General features: G+C 39.1%; 1 long non-coding RNA gene across 1 annotated transcript; it reads left to right on the forward strand.

The window, feature by feature from the left end:
* The first annotated feature begins 2,666 nt into the window (after positions 1 to 2,666).
* On the forward strand, positions 2,667 to 4,741 carry LOC145768498 (uncharacterized). Its single transcript, XR_014288946.1, has 3 exons — positions 2,667 to 2,768; positions 4,220 to 4,332; positions 4,622 to 4,741. It is a non-coding gene; the product is annotated as an uncharacterized LOC145768498 (long non-coding RNA).
* Positions 4,742 to 6,112: the final 1,371 nt, after the last annotated feature.

A 6,112-nucleotide genomic window follows, 5' to 3' on the forward strand; every position in this document is an offset into this window, starting at 1 on the left:
ACGGTAAAATATTCAAATGTAGACCAATACCATGTAGGCTAAATCTTTTTCTATAAGAAACCCTTTTTCGGCCATAACAGCATCATTGCAGTGCAGTTCATTAGTAGCTATTTTCTGCTTCAAAAGGTGAAAAAATCCGCTCCTCTGACATATTTCTTTGTCACTTACATTACCAGTGTACAACTGAGATACAAACATAATAGCCCCATTTCTTGGATCAACTCCCACTAATCTAATGCCTTTGCAATGTTCGTACTTTTATAGTTCGAGTAGCCTACGTTTGCGACTGACGATGAAGTGAGGATTCGAGACGGACTTCAGTGCAGTCGATGATGATCATGGTGCTTGAGTAGTCCTTTTTGAAGTCTGGCTTCATGGCTGCTATGATAACATCACGATGACGGAATATGTTCAAACTAATCAACCTTAAATACATGAGATGCATTCATGAATAAAAAATACGGTGTACAGTACGAATGCAGAACTAATACCAAACCTTGTGCATAAGTCTGTATAAAACAAACCCAGGCGAAGCTTTATCAACACCAAGAAAAATTCATCTTCCACCGCTAGTCTATGTAGCCAAGATGCAGTGCTCCTGTATCATTTTGAGGTATTTTGAAAGTAGCATCGTCATCAAGTTCTACATCAACATTTTGATTTGCATGCTTAGCTTTTGAAGCTGTATAATACAGGAAATTCTTCCTATCTTTGCCGGGCAAGATCGCTTCCAATACAGCAAAGAACTGGTCGAAGGTTAACACTTCTGTAGCCTAAGTTTACAACTTAAAAGAGTTTTATTTTCTGGAAAATTATACTGATACACTGATACACGCCTGTAAAGACCACAAAACAACAGCTCAAGCAAACGTTAAACAATTTATTCGCTTGCAAACTACACCACTAACTCTATCGCACAGCATTACAAACAGCGGCTAGTCGTTCACGACTCCAACGTCACGCTCTGTTGGTTTGTTATGCAAAAGGTCTATTGGTCGACCGACATTTGGTCGACAGTCATTTGGTCGACAGACATTTGGTCGACAGGACGTTTGGTCGACAGACATTTGGTCGACAAGACGTTTGGTAGACAGACATTTGGTCGACAGGACATTTGGTCGACAAGACATTTGGTCGACAGAACGATTCATTTTAGGGTTAAGGTTAACTAACCCTAACCCCAACCTAACCCTAACCTAACCCTAACTCTAACCCTAACCTAACCCTAACTATAATCCAAATGTCCTGTCGACCAAATTTCTTGTCGACCAAATGTCTTTCGACCAAATGTCTTGTCGACCAAATCTCTTGTCGACCAAATGTCTTGTCGACCAAATGTCTGTCGACCAAATGTCTGTCGACCAAACGTCCTGTCGACCAAATGACTGTCGACCAAATGACTGTCGACCAAATGTCTGTCGACCAAATGGCTGTCGACCAAACGTGCTGTCGACCAAATGACTGTCGACCAAATGTCTGTCGACCAAATGTCTGTCGACCAAATGACTGTCGACCAAATGTCTTGTCGACCAAATGTCTTGTCGACCAAATGTCTGTCGACCAAATGTCTGTCGACCAAACGTCCTGTCGACCAACTGACTGTCGACCAAATGACTGTCGACAAAATGTCTGTCGACCAAATGACTGTCGACCAAATGTATGTCGACCAATCGACCGGCCGCCCAAAAGTCTGGGTACGATAGAATAAAACTTTATCTCCAACGTTTCGTCAGCTAGCATAACCGCCTTCGCTGATATTAGAAAGTCGGTTATCGACTTTAACTAATGCTCCAATGCTATCTAAACAATGATTGAGAGGCGATCTTGGGTGGGCTGAAGAAACATATAAGACCAACTTCTTGTTTTGCTTTTAGCTTACTAATGCATACAACTACCGTATTGTCGAGTTTTGTGCTCTTTGAAATATTTTATCAACACTACGCAAAAAGTGGTATAGTTTATTTTTTCTTACGTTTTTTAAAAGCAGCCACATTTTTATTTCTTTTGAACATTGATCTGAATTTGTTAAGACCATGCAAAATCTTTGTAGCCTACTCAGAATATTAATTCAGTCACAAACACGTCTCAACTTTCACGTTTTGTTGTTTTTACCTTTTTATTAGATCTCTGCTTTGTGGGCACGAATTGCTTTCACTTTGATGGTCAGAAGTAAACATATAACTGAACACAGATAGGCTACATAGAAATCGTAATATTTGACTTCGCTGACGAAATATTATTCCTGGTTTGTTCGGTTTGTTAGATTAAAAATTGGGAACAAATTGTTGCAAAACTGGTTTCAGTCATTAAGGTGTTAAAGTGTTGCGACCGTGCTATATTTTAAACTGATTGTCCTGCTTTGGTGTCATGCATGTTATAACGTTTGCGTTTTGTCGCTTCTACCTTTTTCTAGACCTCTGCTCTGTTTGGAAAATATTGTTTTTCGTTGTGATGGTCAGAAATGAAAATAAACTGAATTGAATTGAATCATGGCTCCGTTGTACGTTGTTTACTATTCCTTGGTTCTTCAGATCCTCACAGCAGGTGAGGTCAAACTTATCCATCAAGATCTTTAACTGATGTTCGAACGAGTTTGTCATTTCTTGAACTTGAATTTTAGTAAATACAAAAGCTTGTTTCACAGGCACATCATCACAAAGGGAAACCACCAAACAAACATGTGACGTGACTTCGTGTCCCGATATACTTCACGATAATCTTTTCGTGATGTCATGTACCAATGGATTTGAAGTGGGTAGCGAGTGCAGGTAAATTACTTGTAACGTGGGAATAATAAAATTCAAATTGATTTATGGAAAATCAACACCCTAGTTCAGAGATGACAAACACTTTATAGTTATTAATAGCCACCATCTTAAGTTAGGGGTGACCAGTATCTAATTCATAAATGGCAACCATTATAGTTCGTTCAGGGTAAGCCACCGCCTTAGGTGAGGGATGGTCACCGCTCTTGTTAAGTGGTAGACACCGGTTTCGGTTTTAAATCTTTATCTTCGAACTGACAAAGCCTTAATTGGTTATTCCTTTTAGTTTCGCATACTTGTAGAATGTAGAGGCTCTTGACGCAGGGCCGGTTACCGAGATTGAAAGAGTGAAGTTTTCCGATTGTTGAAGTGTTGTTGCCGGAGAATTATTCCATCCATTAGGTGCCGCTGGATGGAGAGCAGTCTTTAGAATGCGTTGCTCAAGCGCACATCCCAAGAGTCGAACCAGCGTCGCTTGATCTTGCAGCTTCTTTTTTCACGAAGTCACGCTCTAACAAACTTAGCTAACCGGGCGGACTAACTTTAGTTCAGGCTAGGCCACCACTATATAGTACTATAATAATTCAAGGGTGGCCATTAGTGCACGCCAGAACCTGGGAGCCTCTTTTGTTTCACAAATACTTTTAAACAGCTTTGAAACATCAGATCAAACCATTTTGTTGTTTCCAAGTATAACATGACCTTGACTTGTCACGTGATAATTCTTATTGCTGGAGGCATATGCATTGGTCTTCATAATTTCTGCTTTAAAGTGATGTTCTTTTACACATACTATCCATCTCACTGCTTGAGACTTGTATTTTATTTGTGTTATTTATTTGCAATCAGACACAAAGTCCATATAGAATTCAAGTTTTTAACAGTCATCACACAAATATCAGACCAACACAACACCAAGCAGGCTACATCAAACAACATACAAAATACTGTTGTAGTGAATACAAAATGTAGAATTAAAATAGTAATCAGAAGACATACATTGCGCAAAAGTGGATTAATTGATCTTTTGCAACGTTCTAGAAATGTATACCATTTTTTTTTAAATAGAGCATCAAAAGTTAAAACGTCGTTCTGTACTTTATACACTCTAGCACTGTCAGTGTCGCATCTCGACAAATTGTGAATAATTCTGTACAAGTCGTTGTAAGCAACTCGTATGCGATTTAATGCAGAAGTTTTAGAATTACACCATAGCTGAGAACCATACATTGGCAAACAGTATGAATGGTACATTACGTTTTTAACTTCGGTAGAGCCATTTTAAAACTTGGACCTAAGCTGATTGGCAGCAAAATAAAGATATTGCAATTGCCTTTTAATGTCAGCGTTATCACACATGGTATCATCAATCAGTTTCCTAAATATTTCACTTGTCTAACAACTTTAATTTTTGTATTATTGTGTAATATATTCATCAAATATTAACTGCGTAGTTTCACGTGTCCACCATACCACGTTAGAATGGGCGAATCTTCCATACAATGCAAAAAACCTTCCTTTGCTTGTGGAGCAGTGGAGTGGTCGTCCAGAATTCCTTATTGTAGAGGTCTGTTAAATTTATGGCATTGATCATTACTAGCTTGGTGGTCCAAACTAGCAGGCGTCCACAACAATTAATGACGTCAGAGCAATGTTTTTGTCACTGATGCATCTACAATTGAGTATTTTGACTGTGGTGATGCTAAATGGAGAAGTTTGTTGTTATCAATGGTTGTATGCGTACGAATTTTAAAATTAGCTTGTGAATTGTTGTTGTGAATAATTCCAGAGATGGCGTAGTGATACTGCAGAAATGGTTTCTTGTGGTTATCACATAGACTATGCTGTATTTTCAGTCTTACTTTGCTCGGAACCCCCAAAAGTTAAGGAGGCTACATGGACTTGTTCAAAAAATGTGAAGCTAGGATCTGTTTGCAAATATAGTTGCAAATCTGGGTACAGACTGGTACCACCAGACCACTCTGGCTTCCTTTGTTACAAGAACGCAACTTGGATTGGAGATCCGAAACCTTGTTGTATTGAGAACATAGGTGAGTGAAAAATACCAACAAAATTTATCGTTGGGTTGAATTATACGTATTATTGTAATTGATTGAAACATGGCGCGACTGCTCTGTTGTCGCGTCTTTGTTTTTTGTTTGAGATGTATTTCAAGTCAGGTTCTAAGAGAAGAATTTGTCGATGTTATCTTCGCCTGCTTGTGTAAGCTGGACAGAAATGTATTTAAGACTAACTCGTTGTTCTAAATACTTTCAAGTAGCTCAAGTTAGCCAACAACGCCAGACCTCAGTGCAGTGGCGTAGGATTATATGCTGCCGCCCCTGCCTTTCGTTGAAATGCCACCCTAAGTAGACGGCAGCAAATTTTGAAATAGTTTCATGTTCAAGCAATCTTTTCAATAAAAATAATTACAAATAATGTGCCGCGTCTCAGAAGTTCTATATTGCTTGAGAAAGAAACCTTACTGTCTCAGCGTTAAGGCCAAAAATAAAAGACATAAAATGGACAACAAATGTATTAGGCAAATAAAAGATCAATAGCCGCCTCAAAATTGAACTTTTCAAGCTTTCGCCGAAGCAAAATCAGCGATAATATCTTCAAAATCAAGTTTTAGAACGTAGTCTCTTTCTATAGAAAGAATCGATAGAGCTGATAGCCGATCATCATTCATGGTAGAACGTAAATACGACTTTATCATTTTGAGCTTTGAGAAACTCCTCTCAGGGCTCGCAATTGAAACACCAATGGTAAGATAAAGTTTTAGACACAATCATAAATATGGTGTCGAATCAAGTAGGTGTGATTTAGCTAGCCACTGTAAAACATCAAACGCTGTTGCATTACGATCAAACGTGGTATCACTGCTTTGCATCGCAGCCTCTTAAATCTGTCAATTTCCACAGCTAACTCCAAAAAGTCCATCTCGTCGTCATAAGTGCTTTTAAAAGTGTTGGTAAATCCATTGTGACTTTCGCTTTGCAGCAGCGCGCGAGGATTCAAAAATCCAAACACATCATTCAAGTGGTGTATGCCGGTAAACCTAGTTTCAGCTTCAAGTTTAAATCTTTCCAAAGCTTGAAACATGCATCGTCTTATTTGCTAGCTGTCTCTTTGTAAATCATTTTCTTGTTTTACTTGTTATTTATTTTTGCATTACTTCATTTCTCGTGCTGTGTGCACTGTGCAGCCTCATTTTGCCGCCCCTTGCAGCCTGCCGCCCCTGGCGCAGAGCCAGAACCGCCAGGTGGCTGCTACGCCACTGCCTCAGTGTCAACAATCACGTGTTAAGATTAAAGCTGTTGAAAACAACACGTCAAGATACCAAA

The sequence above is a fragment of the Aplidium turbinatum genome, chromosome 4, assembly GCF_918807975.1.
Source record: "Aplidium turbinatum chromosome 4, kaAplTurb1.1, whole genome shotgun sequence".
In the NCBI taxonomy this organism is placed as follows: Eukaryota; Metazoa; Chordata; class Ascidiacea; order Aplousobranchia; family Polyclinidae; genus Aplidium; species Aplidium turbinatum.